This window comes from Arvicola amphibius, chromosome 8 (genome assembly GCF_903992535.2).
Source record: "Arvicola amphibius chromosome 8, mArvAmp1.2, whole genome shotgun sequence".
Lineage (NCBI taxonomy): Eukaryota > Metazoa > Chordata > Mammalia > Rodentia > Cricetidae > Arvicola > Arvicola amphibius.
The window spans coordinates 114,924,985-114,943,733 of NC_052054.1; positions in this window are offsets into that span (position 1 = coordinate 114,924,985).

The window sequence follows — 18,749 nt, forward strand, 5'->3', positions numbered from 1 at the left end:
TGACATCACATAGAGACAAAAACGTAGGCATAAAGGGAACACTAATGCTAGCCTTAAGTGGAAAACTATCAAAGCACCACTGCCTTATGTTCTATCATTTCATTTGAGTTCTATCATTTCCTTCAAAAGAAGGAAAATCCTATCAGCAAGCAGAGAAAACTGAAGCTGTGGTCCATGCAAGGATGGTGACCCTGAAAATGGCTGTTCCTACTCCACTGTAAAGACAGCTGCGAGGTTTAATTTTACCAAACGCTGTTGTGTTGTGCAGAAAAAGCTTGCCAGAAGGTCAGAGTGTGGAGCTAGCCACTAGTTAGTCCCACTTAGGAAGCAGAGGCAGACGATCTCTGTTAGTTCAAGACCAGCCTGGCCTATGTGAGACTGAATCAGTTCAAAAGAGAAACAGAGCTCACACATTTGATCCCAGCACTTGATGGGAGTGATGAGGCTGGGCGGAGAGAGGAGTATAAGATGGGAGGAGACAGGAACTTGGATCAATCAGTCTAAGGATTTGTGGAGATAGGATCTTTTCCCCTTCTGTCTGAGGATTCAGTAGAGGCAAAAGGTCTCTCTAGTGGCTGACTCCTTTACTTTTCTGATCTTTCAGCTTTTACCCCGATATCTGACTCTGGATTTTTATTATTAAGACCAATCAGAATTCATGCAATACTTGATTATAGGTGTGAAAGTATCAATGACTATAATTAAGACAGGAGATTTTATTTTAATAAAATTAGTTTCAAGTCGATCACAGAAGTTTTCCATAGCCCTCCTGATTAAATCCCATCTCTCAGTATGATTGGCACCACAGCAACCAAACATTTGGATGACTACTGTTTTGTATAACTTAATAATTTCATATCCTGCAGACACAGCTATCAGCGAGACCTGAAAGAAAATACGCAGGTCGTGAAATAACGCTTGTTGGTAAACAGAATTTAAAATTTTCCCGTCCTGGGAAATACCATCAGGCGTCATGCAGAAGCCTTCAACTTCTCCTCTCACTTGGAGGTGAATAGCAAGGTGACGCCTTCTGCATCTTGAATTCTATGATGTGGGCCATACACACACGCCAGTGTTGGCAGGAATTACAGACAGCATGGTGACTGAGACAGACATCGTCTCTACACAGAAGGTGGGGGAAAGATGGAGCAACAGAAGGATGAGGTCCAACTTTATTTGAGGCCAAAAACTGCAAGCTTTGGCAGAGTCGTGCCCGCTTTGCTCTGCTTTTTCAGAACACAAGAGTAGAGGTCTCCCGCCCCTTCTGGACCACCATCTGCCTCAGCCTTGCTAAGGGAGAATGCGTGACCATGATATCTGAAGCACTGCAGAGTTTTTAACTTTGAGTATCTGCTATGTAAAGGTATAAAAAAAATACTGCCAGAAATTAAGTGCTTATATGTTATTTTGTAAAATGCAAGCTGAGAAATGGATTTGTAATGGGAATGGCATTAAAATAAACCTCAAGGTTACTAGGAGGTGATCATAAAAGCCCATGCATTAATTGGAAAAGTTGAAGTAGGTAGAGTCATGTAGTAGCTAGAAGTAAATTTAGCATCAACAAAACAATATTCATTGCACTCCTTGATAGAAAACACTATGATCAGCTGACAGTTGCTGATTGCTTTCTTCAAACATTAGGGCCTGGCCAGGAGATGACTAATGACTGGCATCTAACTATCTCTTGTCACAGATGCCATTTAGCTTTAAGGTATGCACTGTTATTGAGCATTTTCTTAACTATATCGCAGCATGTGATGGCAAAGGCACTAACCAATGGGTGCTTGAAGAGCAATAGTCTATTGTGTTACTGCTCAGGACTAAGAAATCCCGACTCCAGGGTTTGGGATACTGCTATCATGAGGTATAAGTGTTTAACGTTCTAATCAACTGTGTGACTTCACATTCTGGGTGTCAGGAGGATACACCTGCATTTCATTACTTGATCTCCTTGAGGCCTCAGAGAGATCTAAAATCAGGCATATAAAGAAGAGAGGGGAGTCCTTCTGTCCCTCCCGAGAACGTCTTACTGTCTATGAAAAGACACAAAGGTGTCCACACTTGGCTCTGCAAGGCTCACAGTTACCGTCATTGGACGCACACACTTGGTAGTGGTTCGCTGAGATCTGAAGACACAGCCCCCTGAGAAATCATGAAAGTGTAACATCTCCTCACCTGCTCATAGGTTCTAAGTAGCTCCATGTGGGTTAACTTCAGAGTAGAAGATGATTTTTCTTTTGAGAACTAGTTTAAGAAGTAATGCCCATAGTGTGCTGTGCTGTTCTACAGTGTCCAAAACACAACTGTCTTCTGCCAGCAAGATGCCCAGTAGCTTGCCACATATTTGGGAGAAGTAGGGCACGCACAGCTGGAACTTCCCCTTTAGACATTACACGTACAGTCAAAGGCATGGATCTGTGCAGGGAAAAAGGCAAAATAAGATGGCAGACCCTACCCCACCCCATCACCATACTTCCTTCCCCTCTTCTAGTAGGGAATGTCTCTGCATTAGGCTTTATAAAGGCTCCTATGCTGTGCCTGCATACCATGTCCTGATGAGGAACAAGCAACAAGAAGGGGCTTTGCCATCCCAAATAATCCTTAGAAAAATTAAGAGTAGGTAAACGATCATTCCATGGATTTGTTTAAACACTCTGAAATTCTGGCAGAGGCACCCACACCAGTCTGACCTTAGCTCTTCTCCTGGAGGCTAGACACCTTTCCCAGACATGGAGACACTAATGGGAAATTAAAGGCAATAAAACCATAGCCGGAATCCTGTAAGAGTCCAAGTTTATATTGTACACAGAGCCATTCACACTTCAATTTCTTTCCAATAACTCTGCTCCTTCCTCATCCATGTCCCAGTTGGTGGACCCACTCGTGGTGATGCTGATGCCTCTGAATCTCCACACATTGTTCCACCTCTACAGCTTCCTCCCTTTCCTCCCTAGCTTGCAGGTAGGTGAATCAACCTGGGCGTGTCCAGCGCATTGAGAGCACATACCCGATGCTCTCAAGTAATGCATTTTCCCTATTTTACACAATGCCATTATTTTTCCAACTTTATGAGTAACCAGGGTTCAGTAAAGCTGCAGCGGTGACTATTTCTGCGTCTTTCCCCCAAATACCTGAATCAAATTAGACTGGATTGCAGGAAAATCACTAAGTAACTTGTCCACTGGCAGAAGAATCAGCTGACACTTGTCAGTTGGTGGTAATAATAAAGTCATGCAATAGCTATTTTCACCTTAACAATATTAATTCTCTCACCACACCTTTCTACTGTTCTAACTCTTGGCCAACACAGAAAGAAACTGAGGTTTATTGAGGTTCAATAGTTCCTTTTGGGCTTTTGGCAAAGGTGATGAAATCAGATTTTTAAACTAGGCAGACTGTCTCCAGGATGAGACTCTAAATGACTTTTCAAATGGGCAGAAATTCATATGAATGTGTTCATGGGCAGATCCAGGGTCATTGTTATCTGCCACTCTCACTCCCCTTGTAATGGCTTCCTTGACTAGGAGGGGGAACAAAGGTGACTTGTAGCTACCTCACTGGAAATTGCACTACTGAATGTCATCTTTGAAATGTGTCATATCTGAAAAAAATATTAAGATCTCTGCCTAATGGGGAAGCCAAGTGGGTAAACAGATGGTCACAAAACTGTCTGTCTGGGAAGTGTGATGCTAGGAACATGTGCCCAGGATCCCAAGACAGCCAAGGAAAGAGCAACCCGATGGGAAGGTTGCTCAGAGGAGGAAATGTTTGACTTGTTTCTTAGAAAAAGAGTCCACCGAGCAGGAAATGGATGGAACGACAGGAAGACAGACAGAAACATATGCCAAACAGCCAAAGATCATTCCATGGTCATGTCTGTTGGTGAGGGGGGGAGTCCTAACATACTAGTGGCTGGCAAATGTGGGGCAATCAAAGTGAACATTTATGGTCATGGTTGTTTCTCACTTGGGATTTTCCCCTGCTTAGGGAGTAGTATTTTAGCTTATAGAGTATTTGGAGACCAGGGAAGGTTTTCAGGCTGAGCAACATTGTGACGGGATGGTATTTCTGCAAACTCACAGTGGAGAAAGTACAGAAACAGAATGAAGGGACATGGGAATATCAGGAGTGGAGGTGTGATTCTGACTGACTTTCAGAAATCAGTGAGTGTGAGAGAGAATATAGGTATGAGCCTAGCAGAGGAGTAAAGGAAAGATTAGCCAAAAATAGAAGGATTGGAGGTCGAGTCGATGGAACCAGTTCTGGAGTGCTAAAAAAAAAAAAAAAGGAAGATTCTAAGATGTATATAAACTTTAACTCAAGTAACTATGTGAGCACAAGCCATTTCCCATGAGAAGGGTACAGAAAAAGAAAAATCTGGGGTACTCAAATGTATTCACCTTTTGTTAATTATTTAACTTTCAATACAGGTCTTATGTAGGGCAGGCTTCCCTCACCACGCGCCACTTCCATCCCATTCCTTATAAAGGCTGGCGTGGCAGCGATGCGCCCCGACTCCAGGGTTCACATTCATTATAACGAGAAAACTACATAGTCACGTGCAGAGGTCAAACTGTAGGCAGACGAATATATTTTCACAGAGGACAGGAAGTAGAAAGGAGATAAGACAAAGTCTGGGAACAACCTGCTGTGGGACTCAGGGAAAGAACATTAGGGATGGCTAAGTTCTCAAAGAGCCTGTTGAAGGAGCATTGGTAGAAAAGTGAGAAAGGACCCAAACTGGCTAAAAACGGAAGGGTTAGTGTTGGGGTACAGGAAGCTGGTGAAAGAGACAGTTTGAGCAGGGTGAGGTAAAGTTCTAGAGAATAACCTGAGGTGTGTCAAGGGAGAAGGAAATCCCATGAAGATGAAAACAGTCATCCTATCCCTATCAATTACCCTAGAAAGGCCAACTATCAGGAGAGCCAAACTGCTCTACAGATTGGCACAAAGGTCTCAGGTGAGCCTGAGGGGAGAAGGCTCTATGGCTATATATAGGTAACGAAAGGTGAAGGCTATTTGAGCACACACACACACACACACACACACACACACACACGAATTGATAAGAAATCAACACTAGGATCTCCTCTCAGAACACCAAGCCCAGTATCATGTGCCTTCACTTTCGTGTTTAAAGCATTTCTTACATGTCATAGGCAAGTGAGCCAGGCTATTTATATGCTACTTAATGATTTCGTCTTACTGATCTTTTTTATTGTAACCAATTAGCTTTTACCAGTTTCTCAAAGCATAAGCTTTTAAATTAGCAGCAGCAAAGAGGCTGAATAAATCAGCACCTTAGTTCCCTCAAATCCTCTCTCTCTCTCATTTATCTCCTGGTTTTTTGACACTGACCTTTCCGGAGTAGCCATTATTCCATAGTTAGTTCTTTTTGAAAGCTTTATGGCTCTAACTGGGTTGTGAAATGTCATGGCTCCTGGTGCCCAGTCTGGCTTGATGCCTGCCCTACCCTTCATGGCTTCAGTTTTCAATCAACCCCAAAACAATGAGTCCTGGTTTCCCCGTCGCTTCTCCTAGGGTTTGATTCAGCACCCACGTTTATGTTTCTGTTTTGAACTGTTAGGGATAATGATAAGATGATGTTTCACCATATATAATCAGCTTTCTTCGTTGAAGAAACATATATCTTGAAAACAGGAGACAAACGATACGTTGTCAGGAAAAAAGACAAGAATGTTCCTCTGCGTGTGTGTGTGTGTGTGTGTGTGTGTGTGTGTGTGTGGTGTATACAGGTGTGCTCACTCATGTGTATGCAGTCAGATGTTAATGCCCATATCTTCTTAAATCATATTCCACATTAGTTTTGAGACATGGACCTCACTATACCTGAAACTCATTGCTTCAGCTAGATTAAATGTCTAGAGTACCTCATTATCCATGTTTCCCCATCCTTCCAGGGCTGAGGTTACAGGTGTGTGCTGCCACACCCAGATTTTCAGATGGGTGCTGGAGATCATTTTGTACAGCAAGTGCTTTTATCCATTGAGACATCTTCCCAGCTCCAAAAGGAACATTCTGGGCATGTAGCTTCTTATTTTGAGGAAGGTACAAGTAGGCCTGCGTAGCAACTCAGTTGTCTCACTAATCAGCAAACTAACAAAACAGCACCAATTGATCTGTACCTATTTGCTTCAGATACCTTGTTGATAACTACAGAGAATTTTATAAAAATAGCCAGAGAAATATTTAAATAGAATATTTTTATACTATGCAATAAACCCTAGACATATAACTGTTAGGATAAATACAGATTCACCAATTCATAAACAATACTCAAAACTGATAGTGATCAGATTCTAGTTGGTTACCAATACATAATAAGGGTAATTAAAATAACCACAGGAAGGAGTGCTCACAAGCTGTCTTGACCTCTTTGTTTATCTCTTTGCTTTTCATCAATATCATGTCAAGTGGAACAAACACACAGTGTCTCTCTAAGATCAGCAACAATACAACGATGTCCACTGTCTCTGTCCCTATTTCATACAGTGCTTGACGTCTTAGCTAGAGCAATACGACAAGAGAATGGAATAAAAGGTACACAAATAGAAAAAGAAGTTAAAGTGCCCCCTTTTGGAGATGATATGGTTCTATACATAAAAGACACTAAATATTCTACCAAAAATCTTGTAGACTTGATAAATACTTTTGACAAAGTGCCAGAATACAAAACTCACAGGCAAAAAACCAATAGTCTTCTTATCTACTTATGACATAGTATAAGGAAGTCAGGGAAACAATCTCATTCACCACAGTCTAAGAAAAGGTCTAGTCATAAGCTAATTTAAATAAATGAAAGACCATTAAATTTTAAGAAAAAAAAATTAGGAAATTGAAACATTTGCCATGCCCATGATAATAAGAATTAATGTTGTGAGAAATAGCTACCCTACCAAAAACAATTTACAGATTCAGTGAAATCCAAATCAAAATTCTAGGGCCATTCTTCATGGACAGACAAAAAAACTGTTAAAATTCATAGGAAAGCACAAAACACCAAAGATGGCCAAAGCAATCCTGAACAAATGAATCCTGTGGAAAGGATCTTCATTCCTGATCTCGTTATGTTATAGAGCCGCAGTAATAAAAGCTGCATGGTACTCGCATATTTAACAGGCATATATCTCTCAATGGAATAGACTCGAGAATCCAGATGCAAAATCCATGTAGCTACAACTACCTGTTTTTTATAAAAAGTGCCAAAAATGCCAAAAATACACACTGGAAAAAATACAGCATCTTCAACAAATAGTACCCAGAAATCTGGATATCAATATGTAGAAGGAGTCTAGACCTTTATTTTTTAATCTATATAGAATCAACTCCATCAAGAGTCTTAATAAAAGACAGGAAATTTTGAAAGTGTCAGAGGGCAAAGTAGAAAGTACACTTCAGCATGAAGATATGGGCACAGAAGGCCTGAATAGGATTCTAGTGGCCCCGTGAATAAGATCAGCAATAACAAATGGATCTCAGGAAACTAGAAAGCTTCCGTATAGCCAAAGACAATGCCCACTAAGTGAAGTGGCAGCTCACAAATGGGAGAAAAGTATTTGTCAGTTCTACCTTCATACCTATATCTAGAAGACATAAAGAACTAAAAATATGTTAAGAAAGCAGACAACAATTAAAAATGGGGCATGAATCTGAGACCGTGGTCCTACTGCAACTGGGGTCTGTGTTGATGTCCACGGTCTGTTTTCACACCAAAGGCCACATTCTGTGTTGCAGCCTGAGGCATATTGTCGTTCCCAGGCTGTGCTACAGCCAGAGGTCTTGTGGATGTGAGTGCCCTGTGCTGTCTCCTGACGTTATGTTGATGTCTGAGATCTGGGTTGCTTCTGATGGCCTTGTCTGGGTCCAAGGCCATGGTCACAATCTGTGCAGTCTTCAGAAAACCTGTAGAGGTTCATGACATACTTCCTCTGACCGTGAAGAACAAGGTTACCTTTGTTGTGATATTAATGACTGCAGATGCACAGTTGAGCAGTAGAGACACGAAAGGCCTTTGTGACAACTCCTACAAATATAGATATATAGATAACACAAATTGGACTTCTCTCCTATTTTTCTATTTTTTATTCTTACTTTTTGCTTTTCAGAGGGGTTGGGGGCAAACATGGAAGGACTGGGTGATCAGGGTGCACGAGGTGAAATGCCCAGAGGATTGATAAAAGCACTATGTTGGGGGGAATGGACATGAGCCCAAAGAGAGAATTATCGAAATAAGAAATACAAATGGCTAATAAAAATGTGTCTAACTCAATTTGTCATCAAGGACAGGCAAATTAAAAGTACCATGAGAATCCATCTCACCCCAACCAGAATGACTATCAGAAAACAAATGCCAGGAAAGCTGGTGAGGAAGTGGGAAAGAAGAACCCCTCATTCATGGTTTGTGGGCGAGTAAGCTGCAGAAGCTATTAGGGAAAACTAGTGTGGAGATTTCTTAAAAGCTAGAAACTGAACTTCATTGGGCCTATCTATACTACTCCTGAATGCATGTCTCAAAGATTTTTACATCCTACCATAGAGATAATTGCTCAAGCAAGTGCATTATTACAATAGCCAGAGAATGGAATCAGCCTAGATGTCCATCAACTGACAAGCAGATAATGAAAATATGATTCATATACACAATGGAATTTTGTTCAGCTATAATGAAAAATGAAGTGTGTAGATACATGGATGAAACTAGAAACATAATTACACTGAGTGAGATAACCTAGGCTCAGAAAAAGAATTCCTGCCTGGTACTATAAGCTCCATCACCATCCTAGGGCTGAGGTCTTTGGCCCTAGGGGTGAACTTACTACTGTTGTTTAGCTCAGCTGTCATGGCACCAAGCTATCTTCCGAATATTTATGCTTTTGATCGTCATTAAATGCTACCCGGCCTTTATCAGGGAAGCTTCCTCTGCAATCACAGTAGTTACTGAAGAGACACTTGGCTGTGCAAGGGACTAAGGATTACACATAATTTTGTGTGCAGTCCTAAACAGCGCGTTGACACCATGCTCCCTCAGGCTTAAGAGTCATCACAGAAGAGGAGGTGAAAGATGTAAGGGATGGAGGGGAGGGGGCAGGGCTAGAAATGTTATGTACTGGTCATGACATAATGCAAGTGTAATTTCACCGCAGAAGCTGACTGTACTTGAACAAGACCGGACCTGTCAACAGTGAAACATGACTCAGAGAAGGACTCACAGGGTGGCCTTGTTCTCTGTTGAACTACTGGCTATTGATGGATTCTGTTGGAGGCACAGTCCTTGCCTTCATTGGCATACCTACTAGGAGCCACCAAGCTCCAATGAATAGTTCTAAACCTATGACCAATCAGAAGGTACTGATTAAACTCAGTAGATGACACAAAACAACAATCTCTAAAACAACAAAGACATGCATATTGGAAAGGCAACTTTAGGGACAGCGTGAACAAGTAATAGATATTCGAGGGAGAGCTGAGAGGATAGAGGGGTTATTGTAATCAAAATGTATAGAATTGTGGGGAAACAAATTCAACAATGGTTAAATAAAACAAATCTAGCCTCAACACTGGTGCAATTAAATTTAATTAAAATCTCAGTTCTACTTATAAAACGATGATCCTGCTAAGAAGTGCACTACTAAAAGGAGCAGGCATAGAAACGCCCTACCTCTTTGTACATATGGCCCTTGAATAAGATCGCTGTGTTTCTGTTGTTTAGGAAAGGTTTGCTCTGGAAATTATTGCAGGGCACTTCTGTGCCCGCTACAGGTAACAACTCTTTGCCATTCTTTTTATTCCTTGTTATTTTTAAATTAAAATGTAATTATATCATTTTACACTTCTCTTTCCTCCTTCCAACCCTTTCCATGTACTACCCTTACCTTTCCTCGAAATCAAGGTCTCTTTTTTGTTAATTATGTTTGTGCATGTATGTATATATGTATATAAATGTATAATGTTTATATTTATTTATATAAATAATAAAGTAAAATAAAAATAGACATAGATAGATGATAGATAGATAGACAGATAGATAGATAGATAGATAGATAGATAGATAGATAGATAGATATAGATAGATATAGATAGATAGATATAGGTATTGACATGTGTGCAAACATATATGTGCATATCTGTGTTTAAGCACATATGTGTACATATATATATATATACATTTACATATCTATTCCTAAATGAATACTAAAATATGTCCAGTCCATTTAGTGTTATGTGTACTGATCTATGGAATATCATTTTCAAGTCTAAAATCATTTGGGTCTTTCCTGTTTAACACTTCAATGAAAAGTTAAGTAATTTGCTCATTCAATTTTTACTAAGCAACAACCACTAAGCATGATTTTGGGACATCAAATATAAGCCAACTTTATCTTCCCACAATGAGCCTTTAGCTGGGAACTTCCAGGACAGGCACATATATGCTTGCTGCTCAGTCTTGTGTAGATTGCAAAGCAAACATAAAGATTAGACAAAACTTCTCAGAGCAACTAGCTTGCAAACCAAGAGTTGAAGGGTAACGTGAAACTTTTTAGACTGAATGGAAGGATGACTCAGGGTGGAAGAAAAGTATGTGTAAACTTAGAAGCATGAAATAACTCCAGGAGGGAGTGTGGAGCCAGAAAGAAGTGGGACCTCTATATCGTGGTTTACATAGTTGAACATGCTTGGACATTGCGAGGTAAGAATGCTCTCATCTTGGAATTGTGTAAATATTAAAGAGAAGAATACTAGTCAGTCCCACAAAGAGCAACTGCATTACACCTTTGAGGAAATTTATTATTGTAATGGTGACAAATGCCTTCCAGAGAAGGGTGAGGCTTGAGGCTGGAGCACCACGCCAAGGCCATCTCGTGAAAGGCGGAAATAGACAGAGGGTTCTTTGTTCTCTGGAAGCTTAGTCAATGGGGAAGTTTTTGAGGTAGAAGCAAGGTTGTGTAGTGTTAATTTTACAGAGGAAAATAATCAAGTCAAGTACAATTCAGAGTCAGGGTGTGGGAGGGAGTTGGACTTAGAAGAAAAAAACTAAAAAACAGTAATTCATGAGTGTGGGGTTAAGTCTTGAATCATAGTGCAGAGAAAAGGGGACGGACTGGTGCAAGGAATGAGGAGGTTGGAGCCACAGATATGACAGATCAATTCAGGATATCCCCAGGTCATTTGATTGATTGTCATGGTGTCTGGGAGAATGGACACCTGATCATACAAATGACTTCTAGTCATCATGAAAGACATGAGGATGCCATGCTTAGAAAAAAGAAAAAGGAGACATTTTTGTTTCCTAGTTGACACTGAGAGAGTGTGTTGGTACTCAAAGGGAAAACATAAATGACTTCCTTAACCAGCCATGAGAACCTCACCATTCTTTAAAGAATGTTTCTGATAAGTTATACTACAGCCCCAACTTGAGCGGCATAGCAAAGTATTTCATGACTTTTCATCATGAATTCACGATAAAATTCTATCACCATAAATTTATCATCATAAATGTTCTCAGTTTTAACACAATGTATAAAAATTAGTTGCGATCTGACTTTAAAATGTTCCCATCTCCCTTCCCCCTGTCACTCATTCTACATGAATCAAACCAGCTATCTGTGTACCATGCAACCAAAACAACTGGCTGGCTTAGTTACTTACTCGGCAAATAGCTGTTTGTCACTGAGTAGATGGCTGTGACCAGGGACCCCCATCTGAGCAAAGATGAGGGACAGTGAGCTTCTGAAGGGTACACTCACAATGGCCGCGGTTACACAAATGGGTTTGTTTGGTTAAGTACTGCGAGCATCTGCTGTGACCCACAAGCGCTAAGCGCATGTGGTAGGGTGGAGATTAAGGTAGAAATGTAGAGTGTTAGGCAAGCGCCATCTGTTCTCCATCATAAGTCAGTGTTGAGAACTGCTTCATGGTGCACAGAACCTGATCAAACGACACTTTCATCACTCCGAGAATGTCATGTTAAAGAAACAGTGACTAAGAAAATACTTAAAATGGAGCAATGTATGCACTATACAATTAAAGAGCCATCAGAGTAGGCTTGCCACTGTATCTCCGTCACCTACCCATGAATCCTGTGTTGGCTTAGTATATGACTAAAATGTCAATGAGAAAAGCTTATTGCTTAGACAGGGAAGATGAAGGGTGAAATTGCTAACTATTATTAACATTCATTGACTTCTTCAACAATCTGGGGGCGTTTAATGCATGTCAGACTCTGTAACTCCAACAGTGAGTGAATCAGACCGAGCTGGTGATCTCAGGCAGACACGGTATTCTCCTCTAGTGGCATTTGGACCTTCTCAGTCTTGAGAGTCAGGGAAGGCTTAGAGAGTTATCTTGATTTTACTAAGAACATAACTGGTTTTGTTCACATGTGTGATAGAGTTAATAACTGACAGAGACAGCATAAGGCCCTGGCTTCAAGGCTTTGGGTGATATAACTGTTTTATGGCCAAAGTAGGAACAATTGAAGGCATTGAAAGTGGTAAACTTTCGTTCAAAATATGTAAAAGCTGGAAACAACCTGAATATCCATCAATAAAATAAACGAATAATATTTATACACTTATGGGGTAAAACACTATGCATCAGTGAAAATGACTGAATTGAAGTCATATGCAGGGTAAGGGAAAATAAAAGTATTTATTGCACATCCATTCTTAGCAGGTTTAAGGAGATGTAACACCAGTAAATGATGATAAAAAACCAGAGAAGTCCCTGCTGTTGGTGAGTGACAGAGTGGAAGATGAGACTCGGGGAGCCTCCTGATATATTAGGAATGAGGTTTTTTTGACCAGGGTTACTACATCTGAATCAATATACCAGATTCATGGACTTGTCAGTTTAAGGCTGGTACACTCTATGGATACCTGTTTTACAATAAAAAAATAATGTCAGGAAGGAATTAGCTGATGAAGTTGGAATTTCAAAAGGAGCTCCAATGTCACGGCAAGTTAGTCTCCAAGCTATACTCAGACTCCGGCTCGGCTAGACCTGTACCATATCCCATCAGCACATCTTCCAGAAGTGCCAACTGGCCTGTTTTCCTCTAGTCCTGTCACACAATGCAGCCAGAAATTTCTTCTAAATGTTAGTTATCATGGTCACTCCTCCATGGGCCTCGCTTGAGTCTCCATTTTCTCTATAATCTGAAACCGAGCGTTGTCAGCAAAGAAATGAGATCTTTGATAATCTTTTCTCAGACAACTACACTAATGTCCTGAAGAGCTTTTCACTTCAGTTTCCCGCCATTTCTTGCTACTGCCACTTCTTTCCGCAAATATTTATTGAGTGATCACTTATGTAAGACATTTTGACACATGATAGAGAAATGGAAATGAATTGGACAGATTTTTGTCAAGGCGGTGTAGATTAGAGAAGAGAGAACAAGTTCAACATACCTACAACCACAAAACCCATCAGAGACAAATAAAGGAGGGGGGCAGTAAAGGCATTTTGAAACCTAGCCTGTAGGTTATTTCCAGAGTTGATGGGCAATGCCAAGTCTTGGGTCAACATGAGAACTAGACCCACTAGACAGACAGGTAGGTATGATGATCTTCACAGAGGGGATTGTTTGAGCACAGGCAGAGAGTCATGGCAGAGTATGGGATAGCAAGAAAACATGCACACAAACAAACAAACAAACCAACAAAAAAAGAGTTCAGGGAGATTGAAACTTGTGGTTCCAAAGGTGAGGACCAGGTAATACTTACAGCTGCACACAAAAGCAGACACCACAACATCAAGGGCCTGCATGTGACACCAAGAGTTTGGATTTCATCTGCCAGGCAACAGCAGCTCACAAACACACCCCATGCTATGAGCATGCCAAATGCTCTGCATGGCTCCCCGCAGCCACCCTCGCTGCTTTCCCAACTCCTTGCTGGAGCAGGTCTTGCTCCCTCAGCTCCAAATACCAGCCGCACCTGGCAAAATCATATTTATTGTTCTGAGTTATATACCTGACAGCACAGAAGTGCTTTCATAGAACTTGGCCTAGACACCCGTCCCTGGTTCCCAGCAGGAAGGCTGTGAGAAAACTCCTCAACCATCCCGTTGGCTGCAGTGATGGTGTACAAAATTATGGCTTATACTTCACTTGGCTCTCCTCGGGTGGCCACCAAGTCCAATCGTAGCTTGTCAAGAAAAGTTGAGATCAACCAATGGTGGATTTGTGTTTTATCTTAAGCATACTGGGATTCCGTTAAAAAAAAAAAAATGGTGCTTCTTTTGTAAGAGTTCAGAGCCAAATCAGTAACGAACATCTAATAAACCTTTGGGATCCACTTAGTTATTTGTGTAGGTTCATCTCATCCAGATTTCATCCCATTCCCCTTTTCCTATTTGCTTAGTGTCCTGATTTCCTCATTCACTTTCACACATATTGTCTGTAATTTTAAGATACATCTGAAATCATTGTGGGAGTAATTTGTTCTAGATTAAATTCATCAACATTTTCCTGCCTTTGACATCCTTTCATTCCCTGGCTTTTATGACTGTAGTACTTTCCCGGCGATGACAATCACTGCCTGCTCAAGGCCTCCGCAAAGCTCCCCTTGCCCGTTTCTTCTTCTCATTGCGCTGCTTTGCTTACAATCTCTTCCATCATTGGTCAATCGCCTGATCAGGAGTTCCCTGGCATCAGGAGAACAGACGTTCAATGTCCTGATTATTTTGCAAGAATCCAGTATTGTGTGAGGAGGAGGCACATCCCACGCTTGCTGTAGGAATAAATAAATACATGAATACATGATAGAGCAAAGGAAAGCAGGTTAGACCTGCCTCTAAGAGAGCAGAGAAACACTGACAGCAGTGGCAGGAACACCCGGGGTTCCAAACATAGTTTTGAATCTGAAGGTCAGAAATAAGAGAGAAACGGAGGTTGCATTTGTTTGAGGGTAGGGGATAAGAGGGTTACCTACAGAATGGCTGGCTACCAGAATAGCGCCATGCAAGACTGCTTATTTAGCGACTGTCAGATTATTATACTGAAGGCTGTTCTTAGATGCTATACAAACAGAGAAACAATAACCATGAAGGAACACGAACCCTTAATCCTCTAAGGGCATGCACCATGAATTTAAAATTTAAAAAAAAAAAGAGAGAGCAGCATTTAGAAACCCACTTAGAAAATCTTTGAAAATATTTACTGAGAGCTTTTATGGGACAGTTGCGGTGACTCATTCTCATTGGTACCCGGTGCACTCACTGTTCAGTGCCTCCCTGCTTAACCAGAGCGTTCATGGGCGTGTCTCCCTTGAGATACACAATGGTCCTGGAGAGGCAGAGAAACAATGCTTTCTCCCCTTTTGATAGATGCCAGGACTGAATCTAATCAGAATGAAAAGCTTATACAAATTCACTCAGAGGGCTAGTGGTTGGCTAAAGGGAGGCTTTCTGACTCACAGTCTCTAGCCCTGTATCGGGTTTATTTTGCTAACCTGACAAGCTCTCGACAGTACCTGATATCAGCTTACCAAAGGACCGAAACCACTCTGGGAGTTTCGTCACATTGTTTCGTTTATGCTGGCTTTCTGGAACCTCTGGGATGAAGACCAAGTTCCCCAGCATTGCATTCAAGGCCCTTCCCAGGCTGGCTCCACCTGCCAGGCGGTGTCATTCTCAAAGATTTCCTTGGGACACCTGCACCTGCCCTGCTTCCTTCTTAGAACTTTAGCCCATTCCCTTCCAAAGCAACAGACAGGTTCATTATTACTGCTTCAATATTTTAAACACTTAGAAATAATACAAATTCCATAAGCTATTGCTGTTTGTTTTATCAAAAAAAGTTCATCTATGAAAAATGTTAATTGATGTATCTAATAACTTAACCTCACAGTCATATTAAAACTCTAAGGATGATGCACCATGTTTATCCTCCATCCTTGGAGACCACATTCCATGGACCTAGATAAGAACACAAAATTGAAAGCTATGACATGTTATTATAATGTGAGTCCACATGGGGAAGAGCATGTATTTCATTCTTTTTCATGGCTTTAGTACATGTCTAAGATGTATTCCTTATAAGAGGGATGGCTGGTTGGTTGGCTGGGTGGGTGGAGGTTAGCTATGGATGGGCAGGTCAGGAGATGAATATGTGGATGGGTAGATAGATGGTATATGGGTAAATAGTATCAAAACAGTAAAGGCAAATAAAAAAATCTCTATGTGCCAATCATTTAAAATGTCTAAAACTAACTCATGGTCTTTTTACACTTTGCACAATACAGGGAATCTAACTGGATAGATATAAAAATCTCATCCATGGTGACAAAATAAAGGTGCATTTATTTATCCATTTTCTGGCAAAGATGCAGCAGAAAACTCTTATATCCAATTTATAGTGTTAGCTCCTTTCTCCGGGCATTCAGATCAGCCCTTTTCCCTTCAGCATGCACGGGGTGCTAACTGTTTTCATTCTCAGCATCCCCTGGGCCTCTAGTTATTGCTTATTGATTGTACCTATTCTAAACTAGGCCTATGTTAAAATTCAAGTTTATTCCATTGTCAAGTAGACAATAGGCGGTTGCCAGCAAAGGCGATTGTATAGAAGATGGGCATTGACTTTTGTTTATGTGAAAAGTATAAAGGATGGGGAGACCTGCACACACATTTGATAAAATTTAAGCTTCTTTCTTATTAGGAAACTGACAAATATTCCACGAACCACACGTTCACGTGTGTCACGTGAGGACTGAAGGAGAGAAGCCAGGCTGCTTGTGGGAGGGGCCGAGGCTGTTGCCCACCAGCGGCCAAGCAAATTTCTGATTTCTGAGGGCTCTTCCAGAGAAGTTGAAATGGCATTTCCTTCCATGGAATTTTTCAGTATTAAAATTTTGCTATCTCAGCTAATCCTTGACTTTTTCATGTGAAATGTTCATGCATGCAGTGTACTGCAGGACGCTAGAAATAGAAGAGGCCCCGGATGTATGCTTACTGGTTAATGGTCCACTGGGCTCCAAGCTGAGCATGACCATGACATTTTAGAAAAGATGATGGGCAGGAAGATGTAAGCTGAAAAAATAAGCATATAATATGAGAATTCATTGGGGCTGGAGAGATGGCACAGGGGCTGATTACCTGCTGTACCTGCTGCTCTTTAGGCAGACCTAAGTTGGGTTCCTAACACCCATATCAGATGGTCCTTTATTTCACGATGACATGCAGCTCCAGTTCTTTGGAATCTGATGGATGTCCTGTCTTGGCATCTACAAGCTGTCTATACTCACACGAGAGTCATACACACATGCACATAAAACTGTAGGATTTGTGGACACTTTAATACATTGGGACCCATTTTTCCCTTTAACTAAAATGTAAGGGAAACAAGCATGTCTATAGAAAGCATAAATCAAGAGCCGGGCAGTGGTGGCGCATGCCTTTAATCCCAGCACTCGGGAGGCAGAGGCAGGCGGATCTCTGAGTTTGAGGCCAGCCTGGTCTACAAGAGCTAGTTCCAGGACAGGCTCTAGAAACTACAGGGAAACCCTGTCTCGAAAAACCAAAAAAAAAAAAAAAAAAAAAAGAAAGCATAAATCAAGTCTTTTTGTTATCCTGAGAAAATACTGTATACAATGTGGTTTTCTGCAGAAAAGAGGGGGGATTCAAAATAAAACACTGGAATGCTGGGAAATATTTTGCCTCCACTTTTACTTTTTCTTCCTTGTTCTACTGATTCCTCCCCTCATTCCCCGCTTTCCTCCTTTCTCTAGGTCCCCCCTCTTTCATGCCTTTCATCGATTCTGCACTGGAAGTAAGTGTAATGATTTCAGTACGGATTCAGGAGAACTGCTTAAATTTTCTCTAATATTGAGAGACTTATATGCTTGTGAATTTCTCATTTTGTGGTGTTTCTCCCTTGGACCAAAATAATCCACCATCATTGGCCTTATCTCTAATCACACTCTTTATGAGCCTCCCCTGGTGAGATGGGGCACAACATTGATTTCAGACCTACAGGGATAGAAATATTTTGAAATAGTTAGTGGAAGCTGAGTGAAACCTGGTCCAGACTTTAACCAGGGATGGGTAGAAATTTCCAGACAAGAGAAAAAAGGTCAGGGGTTCAAGCTCTGGAGAATCACATGGACCAAACTCCATGTTCACAAAATGGGTACACACCTATCAAATCCTGTATCTCTACCGTTATTTTCCTCTTTAATCTCTCACATCAACCAGTTACCCTCTTTTGAAACATCTTCCTTGTTTCTCTCTAACCTTGATTAAATTCGAAGTATTCCCCTTCTATCACATTCTTGGAGTGGGCCCCAGGTAGCCTGCCATGGCTGTTTTCTACCCCGTGCCCTCTACCCTCAGGCAATAGAAACTGTACTTTAGTATCCTGGTCATGCGGGTTGTGCTGTACACTCAATTTACAGACTAGATTGTGACTGCAAACCCAAATCCCTGCAACCCAGAACACTCTGAGGTTCAATAATCCCTCATTCCACTCATATGTCAGTCTGAGTGCTGGCCTTTTAATTTATCTGTGTTTCCAGTTTCGGAACTCCTGTGAAGTGGATTATTCTATCATCTGTGTGAGGACACTTAGTTCTACAATATCCACACCCTAAGTTTGCTTGTTAATCTACCCAACAATCTCTGACCTATGAAGATTTACTCGCTGCCCAGCTGCCAATGTGACAATTTGTGGGGAATCCAGAAAAGTCTCAGTTCTTTGACTGTTCATTAGTTAAACAGCTTCCTGAAAGGATAAC